Raw genomic sequence first — 21,474 nt, 5'->3', positions numbered from 1 at the left:
CATATTTTTTTTTCATTACCATGTGTCTTCCTCATTTACAGTTCAGTTAGCACATGCACTGTGGCATCCAGGAGGAAATGCTGTGATACTCCAGGATACTGGTACAACACTATAGCTGGTGCATTGGGTTTTGGCACAATGCTTCTGAAATACACACTGTAAAAAATGGCCAACAAAATGGTGTTTTCTGAACTCAGCCTTCCTACCTTCTACATTCATCAACACTCAACAGAGTGGTAATCAAGCTGTAATCTAGCTGAGAACCAAGTGCTTAAACAGATTCTGTTGCAAGATTTCACTTATTATCTGAACACATGGGTTGCTTGAAACTTTCTGTTCCTTACACACTTTCTGCAAAACCCAAAACAGCAATAGTCAAATGTTCTTACAAACTTTTCATGGACTTTAAATTATTCTTTCTTTTATTCTGCAACGCATTAACTTCTAATACTAATATGATTTTTTTTAAAGGAATATAACATGTATCATCTGAAGTGCTGGGTTTTTTAAGGTCACGTTGGCTCACAAGTTTTACTTGTCAGAATGTGCAGCTTTTCTTCTGTGGATGTGACCATCTGTCTTTAGTTCAAAGTCCAAATTACCTCTCAAAATGTGATTCATAAATACAAATAAACTTTGTTTACAGCTGGGTCTACTCTAAATGATGCTAATCAGCTGAACTCCTGGCTCTTGTACAGCTTTTAAAACTTCAAAGTGCATAAAAACCACAATCGTGTCACTTTTTTTTCTTCTATGTTTGCCAATAGCATCTAGTTGTTGACTGGGGAGCTAGGAACAAAGTACAAGTGATAATGGAATTATATTGATAACAATGAACAACAGCAATACAAAAATCTCAGTACTGCCCATGTGACAACCAATGCACAGCAAATAACCTGACATCTGGGCACTAAGTTCCCCATGGACTGCTTTGTCATTTTCCAGTACTCCACTAAATAAGTCAAAAACTACTTGAATGTAAGCAAACTTTATTCTGAAATGTTTATAATAAAAGCTGAAACGTAGCAAGCCAAGAATTTTCTAGGATATTTACTTCAGCAATTACATTTTGAATTGCAGAGGTTGGGATTTTTTCAGTATGAAACAAATCTCTGTGTTTCTGTATCATATGCTTTTGTGAGATACCTGTGAAAGTAAGTTTGCTGGCTTCACAGAAAGCTATTGATCCCAGTGGAAGAGGTTTTCAGTCTGCCACAGGGTTGATGGTGATAAACAGGACTGTATTTAATAGTAGAAGTCTGTTACTACCCAAAACTCAGTAAAAATGATGTCTTGACAGAAAATTGTTCTTCAGACAATGGAAGACTATATTTGATATAATCAGCACAAAAGCACATTGCCCTCTTTCTGGTAATCATCAAATGTTTGGTTTCTTAACTTGAAAATAAACAAGCCTCAAGGAATCTGAAAATTTGAGGTTTCATACATCTCACATACTGGTTTGTGTGGTGTTTTGTGTTTCTTTGTGTGTGAGTGTGGTTTTTTTTTTTTGTTGTTGTTGTTTTTGTTTTGTCTTTCTCAAACCTAGGTAAATTTGCAAATACTTTAAAACAAAATTCCATTCCAGTGAAGAATGGACATGGAATGGAATGAGAAGACAATTTCTTTTTTAATAGACTTAAACATCACTCTAGTTCAAATGAAATACTTGGGTGCAAGGAGCTGCCACTGTTGCTTGCAGGACTACAGCACATTTCAAAAATATTTTGTGATCTTTAGAATGTGACAACTGAGCAATAACGTTGAAGGCTCACATATATTATTCAAGCGTCTTATATTCTCAACCTTTAGTCTCACTGGTACTATTTGATTTCACAGAATCACAGGATTGTAGGGGTTGGAAGGGACCTCAGGAGATCATCGGGTCCAACCCCCCTGCCAAAGCAGGTTCCCTACAGCAGGCTGCCCAGGTAGGCGTCCAGACAGGCCTTGAATATCTCCAGAGAAGGAGACTCCAGAGCCTCCCTGGGCAGCCTGTCCCAGTGCTCCATCACCCTCACCGTGAAGAAGTTCTTTCGCATGTTGGTGCGGAACTTCCTGTGATCCATTTTGTGGCCATTGCCCCTTGTCCTGTCCCCACAAACCACTGAAAAGAGGTTGGCCAAATCCCACTGTCTCCCACACTTAGATATTTGTAAACATTAATAAGTACCCTCTCAGCAATCTGTGATTCACTTTTGTCACTCTTTGCCATACAACGTTACATAGCTTTTGTTGTGTGTCTCGAGGGATGGCCTGACCCTGTGCTAAGGATGGAGAGTGTGCAACCAACTGTATGAACGATTCTGCTGTGTCAATTGACACAATTTTCCCTCTAATTGCAGACCCTGGTGTGGCTTTTCTTCTGAGTGCAATGAATGTCAGACCTTTAACTTGTTTTCTGACACATGGAAATTGTGTGGGGGCCTGAAGAGCGGTTCCAATGGAACTTAGTTATAATGCAGGCAGGCTTTCGGTGTGTGAGATCATCCATAGGCTAGCAGAGTATCATAGGATGACAGGGCTCTGCATCCCACTTCAGTGCAACCAGCTGCATGAGACTGATGGTGTGATGGGAAGTATGCTGCAACCTTCCTGTTTCCAGGAATATGTCTGGAAATACCCTCGTGATTTAGGAGATGTCTCTCAACATCTCCACGGAGGATATGAAACCAGTATGCAGTAAAACACAACAGCCCAATTTTAAATGTGGATTTTCCTCTTTGCAATGATTTTTTTGAAGCTGTTTGGTGTAGGACTGTGGTTAGATTTTGTAGTTCACTAGCTAAACACAGTAGAAATTCTCCAAATGCTAGGAAATCACATTGAAAAACTTGCTTGAAATGTTAAGATGGCAATATCTGTATCTCCATCATTAGTAAATAACAAAGTTAAAAATCTCAACCTGCCAACCTTGGGGCCATGCTGCAAGGGTAGTCTGTGGAGCTTTGATGTCAAAATTGGGCAGGGACGAATCAACTGCTACGTAAGAGTACCAGTACTGTTTTCATCAATAGTTGAGAAAGACAGCAAGAGAGCTAGCTACCTCTTTGATAAAGATTATATACAAGTTTACAGTTCTGCAGTGCACTCTGACTGTACTTACAACCACAGATATTATTCTCTGAGACGCTTGCCTGTATCTATATGCACAAGGTACTAGAATCTTTGAAATCCCATCTGGCTTCTCAATGGGCTATTGCCTAAGCTGGAAGATGTATACCTTGTTGTCAAGTCAGTTTATAAGTCCTATGCTGTTTGGGTCCCAAGAAAAATCAGAAACCATCATTCTTACTATGTGCCACTTTATTTTCTGGACTGTTTTTGCTAACAGTGCTTGGTTTTAAGTTCTGGAACAAGGGGGTAAGATTATTTCCAGCAACAACATTTGTTTGGTCGTCTGTTTCACTACTTAAATTAACCCCAAGTATGTCAACTTGAAAAGTATGCTGAAAAGGCTTCATATCTTAAGGAACTTTTCTTGGGCATGCTGACTGTAGAGTGCCTTTTGTAGCAAGAATTGAAAACTATTTTGGTGCTGGCTTATATTATCTGTGGTGTATATAGTTCTGTGTATTGTCTGTAGATGGTCCTCAGAGACTGCAAAAGTCATATTTTCTGTTAATCCATGAAATGAATGGTTAAGCACAGGTATGAGCTAAACTAGAGTCATTCACGGATTATTTTTTTTTAAGATGGCTGTGCTATTATCATTTATTTGCTTTAAAAAATCTGATTTTAAGTGTGTTTGCAATGATAACTGATCAATAATAGCTGTGACTTTAATTAAGAATTCTGTCTCCTCCTCAGACTGTTCCATCTTTATGACACTTCTCTAAAACTATTAGTAGAGGATGTATATAAATATAATTCAACGAAGGAGTGTGCTAAGATACTCAATACAGCTGTATCAATTGCCTAATGAATACATCCATCTTTCCAATAATGGGTTGATTTTTACATTACTGCTAGACAAAGGGTGGTTTTGTATTTAAGGCACAGGACTTAATTAAGTAAGGGTCAAATTTAGGCTTGAATAAATGGGCTTTCAGATTCTAGTGGGAATTGTGCACATTTGTATTATGGTCTGTTTTGCTTCCGTTCTTGGCTTTATCTTTGACTTCCTCTGTAACACTTGGACAAGTTACTTCACATATACATGCCTCGGTTTCCATGTTGTAAATTGGGGACTATGCAGAAAATTAGCCCACAAAGCGTTCAGAACCCAGCTTAATTAAAGGTTGCAAAGGCAATTTTGTTCCTCAGAGGAGAGGCAGCTTTTTATTACAAACTATTATCATAGCTATTATAACGTACTGTAGTTACTAGGGTCTATTTACTTCCCCTTGTTTTATGCCAGTGTAAATTATGTAACCTCCATGAAGGTTTTCTTGATTTAAAGCAAGGATGTTGGCTACATATCAGCTGCTAAGTGTCTCTGACCAGCTGTCACTCAGGCACTTCTCAGCTTTTGAGAGGAATTGTGAGTCTCCAGCACTAATTTTACTTCTGTTTCAGTTTGCACAAGCTAACTGTGTTCATTTAGAGAGGGCTGCAAGCAGTCTTGATAGCAATCAAGAGGAATGGCAAAAAATATGGTCCTCTTGACAAGCACTTATGGGAAACACAAGACTTGTAACTGGGAAATGTGAGATATTTCACTGTGCTGGAATGTGAGTAACAGAGGAGAAAGAGTGTCTGTGTTTTAACTCCCTCCTGGGGCTAAACAATATGTCCCCTCAGTAAGGATATCAAAGGCAGCTGAAGGATATCTTATTAGAGCTAAATTGCTAGGGAAGGTGGGCAGGAATGAGCAGAGAAAACTGTGGGTTTGGATTCCTGCAGAATAACAAACTCCTGATTTCCTGTGTTGCTCTTTCTCTTGGGGATATTTTGGTAACTGGCCAGCCTCAGCCTGGTGGCGGCTGAAAGGCAACTGGCCAAATGAATAGCCCCGATGATATGAATAATGATTAAAAGGTTAAAAAAGCCCCATGTGACTAGCTGGAGTAACAGGAGCATGAGTAGACCAGGTATGCCAATAAACGCATGGCAACACTTTTACTGCAGTAATTAGATACATACACAGCATATAGGCTTTTACCCCATTTACTACTTCAGTGTGCTTATCCCTCATTGCTGTGATATTCTTTCATCAGCCTAAGTAAAAAATGTTATTTGCTTGAACTGGGTGAAATAAAATAAAACCAAATCCCAGACTAGGAAGTTTTTCTCCAGATTCTTTCCACCTTCCCTGGCATCTTTGATGTGTGACCCTTGCCACCCACCACCCTCTCTTTCAGCTGGCCGTCCCTGTAATAGCCTCCGAATGAAATGATCGTCCCCAGGACCAAAGAGGAGGCTGTGGTTTCCACAGATGACTGCCCGCTGCAGGCACTGCTTACTTGTGGTGTTTATTTCAGTCCCTCCTAGCTACGGTGCCTGGAGCTGGAAGGGTCAGTCTGCAGTTTGAATTGGCATATTTTTAAGGTCTTTTCTATTATGAAATATTTATGAGAGGAAACAAGGTTGGACATTCCTGCAACGGGTCCAGTGTAAGAACGCTATGTGCCTTCCTCCCCGAACATGTAAATGCAGTCAGTTATTTAATGTAAGACTCACATACCTTGTTCCTTTACATTTCAAGTGAGCTGTCAGAGGAATGTAAACATTTATTTGGAGCAAGCCCTCAGGTAAAGGATTACCATATGCCGCACAAGGAAATTCCAGCATGCCCACCAAAATTTATGCTGTGGAGAGAGCTATGAATAGAAAGTTTGTACACTGTTATGAATATGGATAAAATACATCACTCATGGCCGGGCTATGGCACGCAAAATTGAAAAACACATATTTTGGATCACACAATATTTTCAAAAATATATTTAAAAGAAAATAAACATGGGATCTTGTGTGTTCATTTACTGTTTGAAGTACCTTCGGGGAAGAGAGACATCAACAATTTTTCTTCCAGACCACTCACTTCTCTTGATAACAGGGGGTTCTTTGGGAGAAAGGCAGAAGGCTAATTCCTGGGATCTCTTTGTTTCCTTAGCCAGTGACCATATATTGGGAGTTTATTTGGTGTTCAGAGCTAGCAAAAGCAAATGCATTCAGAGGGCTACGTTCAGCTTTAAAGGTCAGAATTCCTCATTCTCAGCCACCTCACCAGGTGACCTTTTCATAAGTGTTACATGACCCTTGTTCACCTTGCAAAGAAGTGCAATTAACATTTTTATTACTATTATTCTACAGCCAGCCAGTCATCACTGATGTTTTGGTGTGGTCAGCATCAGTTTCTTTTGAAGTGAAAGAACTTCTGCTAAACGTGTTAAAAAGAGATGTTAAAACTTGTGTCTGTGAGGACAGTCCCACTATGCAAACCAATGGCTTCTAGATACCTCAGCAGCTCTGGGTTGCACTATGCAATGGTCATGTCTGAGCTGTAAGAGCTTGCTAGGATGACCCCAGGCCATGCAGAACTTGTACGCTCCAAATCCTTATGTCAGCCCCCCTCTAACTGCATTTACAGCAGTGCTGCATGAGTTTCTTTCAGTGGGAGGGACTCACGGGGTTGATCTGCCCTTACTCTGAATATCTGTGGTTGGGCCAACTCATGGATTTGTGCTCAGGGCCCTTCTGCTGCCTGTTCACTGCAACATCCCTTTCCACCACAGAGTTTCTTTCTGCGTATGTGTGGAAGTGACAGGAGAACAATGCTACACTTAAATAAGATCAAGTAAAACTACCTTATTGTTGGTGAAAGAGAAGTGTGAGACAGAGAAAAAACAGTGTTTGGCAGCACCAGCTTTTAGTGTGGCACCAGGCCCAAGCTGTCCAGATTTATGTTGATGCAGAGGAAGGGAGGAGTTTGATGTGGGATATCAAACTGCTTTGATTATCTTATACTTTTACCACAGAATTGGGTTTATTTTAACTGGAAATTACACCTGACAATTGAATGAGAAACATTGAATAAAAAGTTATTGATTTAAAGTCTTAAGACTCCTACAACTTAAGGGATGGCAGCCCAAACCTAGCTCAGGGGTAGCTATGGCACCTATGTTCAAGCTGAGCATCAACAAGCTTCCCAGGAACATACACACACATACATGCACACATGCACATGGACACCCCTACCCTCCAGGCTGTTCATACCCAGAACAATTTGATCTACAAGTATCCTACACACACGTGCCCCTGTCGTCCTCCAGCACCCTGTCCCAGCACAGTCTCCCGTACTCATTGCGGAGGTACAGCAGAGTATCTCCTTCATGGGACACTCTGAATGCAATGTGATACCTGAAGTTATTGTCAGTGAGAGACAACAAGGAGGTTTGTTTAGTGATGAAACAGCAAGGTACAGCTGAGGATGAACAACTTTGTTAGAAGGAGAGGTATAACCGTTGAGTAAGAGCTTTACTGCAGTGCAGGTGAGTTGCTAGGTGAGGCTGAAGTGAACAACCATTCTCAGTCTTTTTGCCTTTGATCATATCTTTTAGAACAGGGTTGGGAATACAAATTCTGAAGTTATGTCTGAGAGCATTGTCCAAATGCTTCTCTAACTCCAGCAGGCTTGGTACTGTGACCACTACACTGGGGAGCCTGTTCCAGTGCCCTTTATGGTGATGAAAAGATTATTAAGAGCAAATATTTGGAGGCTAGAGAGTGAGAACATGGCTGTTGTTGTTTTAGCATTAATAGACTGTTTCCTTTGAGCATCAAATGCCTTAGTTATTAATTCTTGATGTAGCAGCTATATACTCTCTGACCTCACTGTAAAGAAAAAATATTACTACCCACTTCAGTCTACTAACATTGGGATTAAATCCCTGGGAGGTGATTGTGCCCCTCTGCTCTGCCCTCATGAGGCTCCACCTGGAGTACTGCATCCACGTTTGGGGACCCCAGCACAAGAAAGATGTGGACCTGTTAGAGTCCAGAGAGTCATAAAAAGATGATCAGAAGGCTGGAGCACCTCTCCTATGAAGAAAGGCTGAAAGAGCTGGGGCTGTTCATCCTAAAGAAGAGAAGGCTCTGGTGTGTCCTTACTGCAGCTTTTCAATACTTAAAGGGGGCTTATAAAAAAGATGGAGAGCAACATTTTGCTTGGTCAGACAATCACAGGAAAAGAGGGAATGGTTTTAAACTAAAAGAGGGGAGCTTTAGATTGGATATTAGGAGGAAATTTTTCACTCAGAGGGTGGTGAGGCACTGGCACAGCTTGCCCAGAGAAGCCGTGGATGCCCCATCCCTGGAGGTGTTCAAGGCCAGGCTGGATGGGGCCTTGGGCAACCTGGTGTAATGGGAGGTGTCCCTGCCCATGGCAGGAGGTTGGAAATAGGTAGTCTTTAAGGTCCCTTCCAACCAAACCTGTTCTGTGGTTCTGGTTCTAAAAAACCCTAATGGTTGGCTGAGAATTGATACTTAAGAAAGCAAGGGTAGTGTTCAAATGAAATACGGTATCATAACAAGGACTTCAGACTATTCAGTGTCATTATATTATTTATGCACATCTTATTTGTTGCAGCAAAAGATCAAGGTGTTATTGCCATTTTCTATCTGAGGAAACTTAGACAAGAAGCTTTCAATGGTGGTGGCACAGATAGAAAACAAAATCTAGTGTGCTTACTCCCAGGTTGCTTTTTGAGCTGGAGATCATTTGAAACCACTTTGAACTTTTAACATCTGATGAATTTTTAAACATGTGGCCCTACATGAAATGTCTCAGTCTAGCAAACAGGATAGCCAGTTTGATCCTAAAGTGCATCAATCATGTCATTGTAGGTGCTGAAAAGTGGCATCAGAGTCCAGCACCCACATTTAAAAGCTGAGTGCAGGAGCCGGGAACAAAGACTTTCTATCCTTGTGCCCACTTGCACAAACATCACAGTGCTCTGAGCCTCCACGCTCTTAGCGTGCGCCTCTGTGGGTGTAAATCACATGAAACGGATTCTTGGAAGCACTGCCCCAAGGAAGGCTGCGATGTGCCCACAGTTCCTGGGTGGCAGGCCCCTGGGTGAGGCACAGCCCTTCTAATTATGTCCAGTTAAGACCTTCAGGGTGGACCCAAAGTTATTTTCACAGTTTGCATGGAAAACATCTCACAGATCCAGCATACTCACTCTGTGGCATGAGGGCTGTAATTTGATAGGGAACCCTTTTTGTGGTGTGACAACCCACAAACACCCTTGGGCCACTGCTGGCAATGTGCCCGATGAGGAAGAAGCAGAAGGCACTATCCCAAAAGGCTCCTGACCTGCTGACCAAATGGTGACCAGCAGTCTAGTGTTCTTGAACATGAATTTGGCTATGGATTTTTTGTGAAAATTGTTTCTAAAAAAATGGTGTGCCATACAATAATTTACAGGCAAGCCTAAATCCCCAGGATCACAGTTGTTTCACTTGTGGGATGGTATATTGAGGTATATTCATAACTTTAAAAGGTGACATAACTAAAAGGTGACTGATGTCTGGTTCATGTAATTTGCTGTGGGCTCCTTGCAGACAATGCACTTGCACATGCAAGTTGATTCCTCTCTGTCTGTACACCTAATATGCAAATTTTATCTCGAAAATTAAAGCCCCCAGGGAGGAGATTCCATCAGTGCTAGCCAACTTGTGGCCAGACAACAACCTGAGCTCTTTTGAGGTCCATTAGAGCAGCTGCTGTAACAAAGAAAGGTGTGTTTGATTGCAGCTACAAATAACTGGCCATTCCAGAAGCATACCTTTGTCCCTGGGGAGCAGGTGAAGGTGAGTGGCAAAGCAAAGGCTTCGAGGCAAAGAGGCAGACAGCAAGGGTTTTACAGAGGGCACAAAACTCAGGCAAGGTACTTAAAACTCCCAATGCAATATTTAATAATCCTTAATAATTTCTTTATCTATTTTTCTTTCTTTCTTCCTTTGGTTCTTTCCTTCTCAAATAAATAAATAAAACCTTAAGATTTTTAAATCAATTTTGTGATTTGGTGGCAGGAATGGGGTTTTCACTTATCATTTGTTAATGTTTAGAATATCATATTTATTATTATTTAATGTATTTGTTTTAATCCCCTTAGTTGACATTTCTCAATGGCAAATTCCAGGTACACCTGTGGATCACATGGTGTTGTTTCTTCTTGTTTGCATAAACATACATAAACATAACTGTTCTTCCAAACCAAAAAAAAAAAAAAGAACTCAGAAACAACTTGCACAATAAACATATGTGTAAAATTTAGTATGTGGGAATGACAGATGCTTCCAAGATCATGGAAATAGATGCCAAATAAGAAACAGTATAAGTTTATACAGCTCAATGGTCTCGAATAGGAGAGGAATTGTAAATCAGATCTACTTGTTTTGTTGTTCTTGATTACTTTTAATTTTTCCTTTCAGTAGTTACAAATAACAAACAGATTGATTTAAATCATTTTAACATTTGTGCATGGTTCAGAGAGTGAGCAGTGATAGAAAGGTATCTTGCAGTAGGTAATATTTAAGATAACACAGCCTGTTGCTTTTACGGGATTATATTGGTTCTCGGGTACTTCAAGTCCAGATTTGTAAATGTGTCAAGTTCAAATTGCAGAAGTAGGATAAGCATCCAAGTTTAACTTCCGCCCCCCCCCCCCCCCCCCCCCGCCCCGGTATTTGACACCTTTAAAGCTTAATGCAATTATTATGAATATGCATGTTAATTGTTGCTGGATATATAAAAGACATAGGATATACAGCTCTTTCACTACTGAATTAAAGGCCTCACAGTGATTTATGAGTAATGAGATTATAGCTGTCATGCTTTTGTCAAAACTTGAATCCCTTCCAAGTAATATTTATATTATGAATATGATGCAATTATCTGTAGCAATATTATGACACCCACTTTTTTGGGTTTTGAGTATGGTCAAATTTAAAATACTGTTTGTGACTACTGGTGACATGCTTTTGTTTTGTTTGGGTTGTTTCTATTTTTCACAAGGCATGGAACATTTTTTCTTTTGCTGGTAATAGTGGCTGTACAGATTTCAAGGAATTGAGTTTGAAATGTGAAACTGTATGTGAGTGCCAATAATTGTATACCTAATATATATACACATAAGTCAGTTAAATGCAAGGAACAAAAGACAGTTTAGAAGTTCAAAAAACTTTGGGCTGTATAAGTTTCTATGGTGAAGATGCAGACATTCTATGGTGAAATTCCTCTGATAGTTCTATAACGTGTGCTGTCAATGCAAAGGCAGCCATGCTCTGTTGCTTGCAGTTGCAAAGTGTTGGTTCTTTGGCTTGGCAATATGACATTTTGCTCTCTGAATCTGTCCCTTCAAGAGCAGCTAAACCTCTCAGTTGCATTTGCACCCTCCAAATAACAGTCTCCTTACTGGGGCTTGGTCTTAGTGTGCCAAGGAGGACTTTGCTGATTTACCATCTTGGTTATGAATTCTCTTGGTAAGATGCCATAACTCGCCTTGATGCATCTCTGCTGTGGAGAGGTTTTACAAGGGTTCTGAGCAAATCCAAAGTGCTGAAGTGCGCACACAAGAAATCTACTTGCATTGCTAGTTTAACATTCTGCAGTTTATCACAGGTCGTACTGATCTGTGTTCAAGAACTGAGACTGTAGTACAGGTAAATAATGAATCAGACAACTCCAAACATGAGAAGGTTTATTTCCTGTAAGGTGCATCATGAATTTCCTGGCAGAGCTAGTCTAGAGTTCCTCAGAGTCTTTATAGGATATGACTGTGGTCACAGACTCCCGCAGAAAAGTTCTACAGTATAGTGGTGAGCCTGGAATAAGCTGGTCTTTTAATATTATACATACAATATCTTCAGCCAGCACATGCTCCTGATGAGAATTCATACCTTCTCCTGAAGTCATTGTAGAGATGCTAGCTCTGAGATGGAATGTATTCCTGATTTCTGTAGATATTTATACTTAATCAGTGGTTTGACAGACGGTTTGTTAGAACAGAAATTCTGACAAAGGTAAAGTTTACGGCTGCTAGAATAGAATAGTTCAGTTGGAAGGGACCTTCAAAGATCATCCAGTCCAACTGCCCGTCAACTTCAGGGCTAACCACTAGTTAAAGCATATTATCAAGGACGTTATTCCAAATGCTTCTTGAACACTGACAGGCATGGGGCACCAATCGCCTTGTTGGGAAGCCTGTTCCATTGCTTGACCACCCTCACAGTAAAGATTTTTTTCCTAATGTCCAGTCTGAACCTCCCCAGCATGGTTTTGTGCTGTTCCCAAGTGTGCTATCATCAGCCACAAGGGAGCAGAGACCAGCACCTCCCTCTGCACCTCCCCTCCTCGGGAAGGTGCAATGAGGTCAGCTCTGAGCCATGAGAGAGCAATGAAGTCACCACTGAGACTCCTCGTCTCCAGAATAGACAATCCAAGTGTCCTCAGCCTCTCCTCACAGCACATGCCTTCCAGCCCTGTAAAGAGCTTTGTTGCCCTCCCCTGGATGCTTTCAAGGATCTTAATGTCCTTTTTTTATATTGTGGAGCCCAGAACTGCTCACTATATTGCTGATGAGGCCACACCAACACTAGTATAGTGGGAGAATCACCCCTTTTGACCGCCTGGCTGTGCTGTGTTTAATGCACCCCAAAATGTCATTTGGCTGCCGGGGCACGCTGCTGGCTCATGTTGAGCCCACCATTGACAAGCATCCCCAGGTCCCTTTCTGCTGAGCTGCTGCCCAGCCACTTGTCTCCCAGCCTGTGCCTGTGCCCAGCACTGCTCCGTCCCAGGTGCAGCACCTGGCATGTTCCTTCATTGAATTTCATGATGTTGTTGATCACTGTTTTCCTACATAGATTTCTACCTTCCCTGTTAGTTCAATATCAGACATTTAAAAATAAAGACAGAAATGCATGCTTAGCTTCATAGGTCTGCATTACCTCAGAGGAAGGAACTGGTCACTTGAACTCCATTTTTGCCTATGCCACAAAGAGAACACAACATTGTTGGTCTCCTAAAAAGTCCGTGTAAGAGTGAATGACATACGTAAAGCAACATGACATCCTACCAGAAGACTAAAGTGATGACTTTCCTAGAGTAAGAAATTAGATGATCACTGGACACCTTGTACTCACCTCTGATGTCACTTTTTCCTGAAGTGTACCAAAACTTCTAGTATATTGGAATGTCTGGTACGCCAAAAACCACCCCTAGATAAACAGTAGCTTTATAAAGTGTCATGTTAAAAAGCAGACTGAATTTTACACAGCTTTGCAATAGATTGTAGCTTTCTCTATCATGCAGAAATTAATGCTGCTATCTAGAAAGGGATTCCCCTTTGATACTGAGATTGCACGGCAATCTGTTCTTGAAAAGATAATCTTTGCAAAACTGTGCATTGACTGAGAAAGGTGAATTATAGAAGACAAATACTATTTTTTTTCAACTTTTCTTTTTTTTTAATGAAAATTCATTTTAAGCTGAGACCTGGGTCATTTCACAGGTTCCTGTCACCTACCTGTGGGGATTATGTTAGGAGCTCAGTTACCTTGTAGCAAATGAAGGAAGATGGACTTATTCAGAAGATGGCTCCTGGGTGGCCTGAATCACTTTCTAGAGCTGCCTTCTTTCATGGTCTATAGATGTAACCAGTGACAACCATGCTCTTACCCAAGGAGTCCCAGATGGGTGCTCGAAGCCAGAGGGTTGAAATTCAGTCATAGACCTCATCCTAGCTTCATCATGTAGCTCCTGGAGAAAGAAACTATTTTTTTTTCCAATGTGGACTGCATTTACATAAATTTATTCTGTTTTTTCTTGTTGCTGGAATAACATACTCCCTTTTCTGTCAAATTCCACACTCCTCCTTCCTGCAAAACCCATTCTTAATCCCTGTGTCATATTTCTCCTTGGCGGATCCACTTTCATAAGGATCAGACTAGAAAGATACCAGCAAAGAAGCAGATAGAGATAAGCAATGTGATTTTTTTTTTTTTTTCCATACTCACAGGGTTTCTTCTGTGGCCATGTCTTGAGCTCTGTATGCCTGATGCTCCCAAATTCTTAAAATAGCATTCAGTGAAGCAATGTGGCACACCAAAATTGTTTGTTACACAGAATAATGCATTAGTTAAGTCTTCTGCAGGACTGGAATTTGTTCCATTTAGTCCAAAATAAATTATAACCTTGTCCATACTTTCTACACACTTGCAGAGCATGTTTGCATGTACATTCCAATAGCTTTATAAATAATTATGTTCCGTGTGTGATAGAAAATTTCCAAGGGAAGCATCAGGATTATTATTGAAAAAGTCTTGGAAAGGATTAAGAATAAATTAATTGGGTCTGATTTACAAATATTTAGTTATATTTTTGTAAGCTCTGTGGAGGCATAGGGAGTATGCTAGGTATGTCTAGCACTGCAAATACAGAGTGCTTTCACTGTATTATTTTTGCCACTTAGTGGTGAGAGGCTACATTAAAATGATTTAGTAAAATTTAGAAACTTGCAGAATCTCAGTTAATGAGATCTCTGTTCATTATTTTTGGACCCGGCTCAGTTTACTATATGATGTGCCTGTATCCTGAAACTATGATCTAACTATTGAAGTTGCTGGCCATCAATTTCAATTTGGCCTTCTTTTTTATTATTTTCCAGGAAGATGAACTCTGAATTAGTATATCTTTGCTTAATCTCTTTGCTATCCTAATCTCTACACCTATATCAGAATATCTTAACCGTATCTACCCTAGTATTCTAATGACTGTTTTCTCTGCAATAGACACCCATCCTTTTTTTTTTTTTAATGATTTTGTACTTGCAAATATGATTATTATTAATCTTAGTAGTGACTAATTGTATTTACAGATCTTGCAGGAAGACTCAAAAAAGCTCTACAAGTCATTTTCTTTTCCCCTTGAAGTTGTGCCACAACTTCAAAGAGAGAAAGAAAATAGGATTTTACGCATTTGGAATAGCTAATACCATAGTATTGGATTAGGATAGAAGCTAGTGAGGATATCTGAAGAATATGGAGGGAGCTTCTTTCTTTGAATATGCATTAGATCACTGGTCTCTTAGTTATTCGTTTCTATTTCTATCAACTGTAATACCTTTATATTTTACATTTTTCGCCTTTTTGAAATTATTCATCTAGTAGGCCTCTGTTGCAAAATGTGGGCGGGGCTGAAAACAGACAACTGTATATTAACCACTATGCTCTACTTCAAAAGATGTCAAGACGGTGGAGTAAATTGCAAAAGTAGTAGGTCCAGCTGCATTATGAAAACCCAGATCTTCACAAATATTATTAATTCTGTAATATTTTCACAACACTGCTTAATTTATTGCAAAAGGAAGGAATGTGATATTTTACTAGCATTTACTCAAAGCAGCATGATTTTTTTATGGCAACATTTTGAATATAGTAAGTAACAGTCTTCTGTCATGCTTTTCAACAGCCTAGCACTGGCTTTGCACCAAAGAGAGTTTTAAAATTACACCATGTATATCATACTTACATGTCTAACTTTGTTAGTTACATGCTATGTTACACTGCACATGTTCAAGAGCAGCTGGGGTATGAAATCTGGCACTGACACCAAAGGAGGGTGAGCCAGACTCCATGTACAATAGAAATCAGTGTCTGGTCAATTTATATGCAGCTTCTAAGAGGCACAACTGACCTCTTAATTTTACCCAAACTTAGAGATACTTTGGGGTACAAAGCCTGCCTTGGGGAGTGGGAGAGACTAGTATAATGTAGTAGAGTAGAGTAGGGTAGGGTAGGGTAGGGTAGGGTAGAGTTGAGTAGAGTAGAGTAGAGTAGAGTAGAGTAGAGTACAATATAGTAGTTCTGCTGTACTCTGGAGTTTGAAAACCTTCTGCAGATTAAACACTGCTTTCTGAATACTTCATATCAAAAGTAACCAGTAACCAGATTTGATTATTGAATATAGATAAATAAATAGCACCAGTGTGTTTCAGTGACAATCTGTTCAGCTGTGCATAATGTACCAGTAGGTTTACTTTAAACCAGCTCCAATTAACTTGCAGTAGTTACACTGAACAGATTAAAATCTCTAATGAGGCCACTAAAATACACTGCAGAAATATTCTCCAGAACCTTATGAAAACATATAGGAAATATAAGAATGTGATTCTCTCCTATTCCTTGCTCTAGTGAATTTGTTGATGATGTAACAAGGTTTTTCTTGTTGTGCTTTGTTTTGTTTTGTTTTTGTGTGTGTTGGTATTTCCCGCCTCTCCCCACCCCTTCCCCCCTCCCCCCCCCCCAAAAAAAAAAAAAAAAGGCAGGAATATTTTTAATAGGAGACCAGCAATCAGTTTACCAAAAAGTGAGCAAATAGGTTTTTCTGAATTTGGGGGTTTTGTTTACGCTTCCCATGAAAGGAAGATGGTGGTTAGGCACCTTCCAAATTACCAAGCCAGCTCTATACTTTAGAGCCATTGAGTACCATATGGTTCTGTATTGTATTGAGTTGCATGTGTCACTATGGTTGTATGGCTCTAGAGCCCTTCTGAGAAAGCAGTAGCCATCAGATAAAATGATCTATACAGGACATGGTTTTTTTCAACTCATTCTCTGAAGGCAGAATATTTTAAAAACTTGGATTTTCTATTAGCTCTTCATAATATATCAGGAAATCGTTAGCTGTTCCCAGCAATGATGAAACATATCCATTGAGTCAACAGAAACTAAAAATAGACACTTCCCTAAAACAAAAAAAAAAAAAAGGAAAAGTGAAAGAAAGAAAGAAAGAAAGAAAGAAAGAGAAAGAAAAGGAGAAGAAGGAAGGAAGGAAGGAAGGAAGGAAGGAAGAAAGGAAAGAAAGAAGGAAAGAAAGAAGGAAGGAAGGAAAGAAAGAAGGAAGGAAAGAAGGAAAGAGAAGGAAAGAGAGAGAAAAAGAAAGAAAGAAAAAGAAAGAAAGAAAGAAAAAGAAAGAAAGAAAGAAAGAAAGAAAGAAAGAGAAAGAAAGAAAGAAAGAAAGAAAAAGAAAGAGAAAGAGAAAGAAAGAAAGAAAGAAAGAAAGAAAGAAAGAAAAAGAAAGAAAGAAAGAAAGAAAGAAAGAAAGAAAGAAAGAAAGAAAGAAAAAGAAAGAAAGAAAAAGAAAGAAAGAAAGAAAGAAAGAAAGAAAGAAAGAAAGAAAGAAAGAAAGAAAGAAAGAAAACATTCATATAAACCTCAGGCAAACCATATCAGTGATACAGAAAACATATCAAGAGCTCATGAATATCTTGTCAACACCAGAAAAAACACATCAAGCATGTGTACGTAGCCTGAGAGATGTCAGACAAGGGGCAGGGTTTTTCTGTGCCACAATTATATGGTGTCAAAGTAGACATCCAGGGCTCACTATTGAGACTGAGAAGTTTAGTCATGCAAAGTACATACTTATGAATTCCTTTAAGGCAATGCTTTAAAACTCCCCTCACAATATTTATTTATCTTAATATTCTGAAAAGCTCTTATTGACTACTGATAAGAAAAATACATATTTCAGAGAACAAATACAACAGAAATAGTGATTATTTTTAAACACATTTACTACTGGGAGATAATTCAGGAAAGAACTTAAATGGATTACCCGCATGCAAGCCTATTATGTGTAAGATAATGTTATCAGTGCTTCACATTGTAAGTTAACACCATAAAGCCTATGAATCATTCAAGACTGGAGTCTAAAGCTCTTTAGTACAGAAAAGAGATGTATTGATGCAGCATTAGGTCCTGTTCTCACAGGAGACTTTAGGGAACTGTACCTAACAGGAGTGCTTTCTGTGCTTACGCCACAAATACCATTACCAAATCTTTGGCCTACTGGAATCTAGTATGGTGGCTGCCATCTTCATACAAGCTATCCAGTAGGATTTGCCTTGAGATTTCTGCCACAATTTTTAAAGAAAATCTTAATAACAGTTGGTGTGCTGAAGCCCCTGCTTTCAAATACTGCTTTCTCATTTCCTTGTGCGCTACTGTCTGTCTACTTCCTTAGAATATAAAGAGGGACAGTCTTTTCAGCCTGTATTTGCATTGTGCTTGCCACAGGGACACAAAGTTTTGGGCAATAAATGCTCTTTTTATCTTTATTCTTTCTCATTGTTTTTGCTTTTACTTATTAAAACGATTATTATCAAGTAGAAATGGCTACATTTTGATTTATTCCTACACAGAAAGGACTGGAAGACAAATCTTCCATCTGTTCCATCAACAGAGCCCAAATATAGCTGCCGTGATAGTCCATTATCGATTAGAGAAATGCCAGCTCTATTTGCTAAAATACCCAAAGGCTCCTCTAATGCAGGACTTTTCAGCTTAGCTGGTGCCCTAGCAACTCTCTTAGTTGTCTTAAATTGTTTATGCACACTCTTAGGGATGGCTGTAAAGCTCTTGCTACATATGCGTGACTACGTTTGCTATCCTGCTATTCCCAATTAACAAAAATAGAAGCATTATAAATGTCAAATCAATTCTGAACATTCCTCTACTTCATGAAGAGTTGGTCATTAATGGGGGACAAGTAATCATGTGAAAGAGTGGGCTTGGTAGGCTTAAACATGAGCTGAAACCCTGGGAAACAGCTATGCCTGGGTTTGCCAGGTGACATGCCCTGGAGGCTGCTTTCTTGACAAAATGAGACACAGCTGGGGTGGAGTAGGGCTAATCCTGTGCTCCTCAGCACCTAGACAATGTTACTTTGACATGATACCTGGATCATATAGACATTTTGTCAGCGCTGGACAGGCAAAATGAAAAGGCAAGAGGGCAACTGGAGAACAGGTTGCCTACTTTGTGGTGGGCAAGTGAAGAAGCAAACCAGAGCAAGGGCAGCTGAAGCAGCAAGGGAAAGTGTAGGCAAGGGAAAGAATTGTTCCTTCTCACTGGGCTTAAAATTCCAGTTTGGTTTTAGCAACCACAGGGATTTACTGCCCTTTCAGTTGGTGTGATGAAGCCCCGTGGGTGTCCTCTGGTGACCCACTTTTGGGTCATGCCCCAATGCTTGTAAGCTTTTGGTCTGTCAGATCTCTGAAATAGGAAGTTTATTCTGATGTGGTTCTTGCATGTTTTAGGAGATGTTTTGGAGGGAGGTTTGATGTAGGTCATGGAGCACTGATGTGGTTTGTCTGTGTTTTTCCATCTGTTTTTGTTCAGGGAGGGACCTAGTTTGAGTTCTTTTCACCACAAGGCAAGTTCCTCATTTCACAGATTTTTGCATGATCCCCTTGCATTTTAGGAATGTCTAAAAGCCAAGCTTGACAAAACGTAGGAAGTATCTGATCCTGAAGAGCTGTTGGAAAATTCTCTCCCAAGATTGCATGCCACCACCAGCAGCACTGGCACAACAGTGGCTACTTTTCAGAAGGCATTGTGTAACCAAACTTTTCCTTGGGTTTTCAGAAATGCCTTAGCATTTGACATGTTTCAGTATATTTGAAATTCCTGTTGGTTGCTTTTTGGACACCAATGAAGATTCAGTGTAAGAGGGAGACCTGCACCATTAGCTTATAGCAGTCATAGCTGGGCAGCTGGGTGCTGGGTGGACAGAAGTGCCTACCATTTCCTTCTGGAAGAGGTAGATACCCTCTGGAACTAGACTGTCTTGTTGTATACAGAACTGGGGGAACACTGAAAGGAAGTTGCATGGGTCCTCTAAATACACAGAAAATGCATCTGTCTCTTTCCAGTTACTGAATAAAGAGATTGAGCATCTAGACTCAGTCTAGCTCCTGAGAGCATCTTGAAAATATGATCTTAGTTGATGAAAGGGTAATTGAATTTTCTATCAGTTTCCTTCAGTTTAAGATTCATTGATCTCTGCAGAAGAAGCATTTTAAAGTATTCTTTTTAATTTTTTTTTCTCCTAGTTTTCCCTCTTCTATTTGTATTCCCGAGTGAAAAAGCACAGTTCACGTTAACTTAGAAAAGTTCACATTAATGTAAAATATGGCACAAAAGTAACTTCTGGTATATTAACAGAAAATCCATCCATCAGGTTCGCCTAAGAGATGAAGTTACAAACTGGTGTGTCCAGTAATGACAGAAATAGCAGAAAAAAATAAAGTTAGAAAGTACAGACAATAAGATTTTCTTCACTTTTGGCACATCAGCTGCTCTCCTTATAGTAGGGCTGCAAAACTGTGAGAGGAGGTAGGTTGAGTAGTATGTGGTGGCAGAGGGAAGGCATGACATAACTATAATAATCTCATTTCCTTGGTAGATGACTTAAGAACTCATGACTTGGGCTTTCCATGATGAACCAATCAGCATGTAGTGAATTTCCTAAAGATATCTGTGGGTACACACAGTGATGTGATGTTATCCTTGTCTTTGTTTCTTATTTCCACTCGTACCCGTGTATACAAACACATTGCCCACTGCTTGGGTCAGAAGACCATTTGACCGACCTATGGCTAACCCTGGCTGTGGTAGAGTTCACATAATTTGGCTGATAGCAGAGTGAAGAGCTGAAGAGGAAAGGCAAAAGATCTAATGGTAGCTGGCCAACCAGATCGAAAGGTCATTCATTTTCTTTCTTGTAGGATATTTCAGGGACGAGGAACAATGACTGTACCAAGAAATAACATTAGCAGATAGCCATGGACTTTCTTTTCCATGGTCTGGAAGTCATAAAATCAAATTGGAATTATGTTACAGCTTAGTGTGTTTGGGGATGGAGGGCTGAGCAGGGTAACTGAGGAGAGCTGTTTGATCCATGTGGATAAGAAGTATAATGTGGTGTGGTGTGTCAGGGACAACATACAGCTTAGGGTAGATGGTGTAACTTTAAGACTAACATTGTCTAACCTAACTAACTAACCTTTGCTATGTACCAGGTTCATGCAGCACAAAAAAATAACTAAGTCCCTAAATACCAAAATAATCCACAAGAATCATGGCCATTCTGTCATGCTTGTGCAGAAGGCTTTTGGCCCATCTGTAGTGTCAGCAGTCTTGAAGAACACGTAGACTTGCAACACAAAACAAAAAGACATAAATGACAGCCTTGAGGTTCTGCACTTAACTGCTGTAGTAAACCACCAAAGGGACAATGTTTGCTTCCTGAGCCAGACTGGTCTGTGCTAAGCTATGCTCACCTGACTCTCAGTGTAGGATACTGGCACAATATCAGTAAATAGAAAGCAGTACTCAGAAGCCATTTACCAGGCTGAAGAATCAGTACAATCTGTGACAGGAAAGAATGTCTTGGCAACCATACTTGAACAACGTTTCAAGAACAAAACTGAGACCAATCATGCTTCCAAATACTGACTGTTCAGAGACTTTTTTTTGAAAACAAGTAAAATTTATTACAAATGATTTTGTGCTGATCCCTCTTCTCTTATGCAAGATGATGTTTAAAATTGAATAGTAAAAAAAAAACAACACCTAAAAACTCACTTATGAAAAAACAACCAACCTGAGAAAAAAGTGTTCTCAGATTTTGTTAACCACTGCTTAGAAGTGTTCTTGTCATGACAGAGTGTAATTGCTACT

The sequence above is a fragment of the Cygnus olor genome, chromosome 3, assembly GCF_009769625.2.
Source record: "Cygnus olor isolate bCygOlo1 chromosome 3, bCygOlo1.pri.v2, whole genome shotgun sequence".
NCBI lineage: Eukaryota > Metazoa > Chordata > Aves > Anseriformes > Anatidae > Cygnus > Cygnus olor.
The sequence above is the reverse complement of the archived record's forward strand: the minus strand, read 5'-3'. Positions refer to the sequence as shown.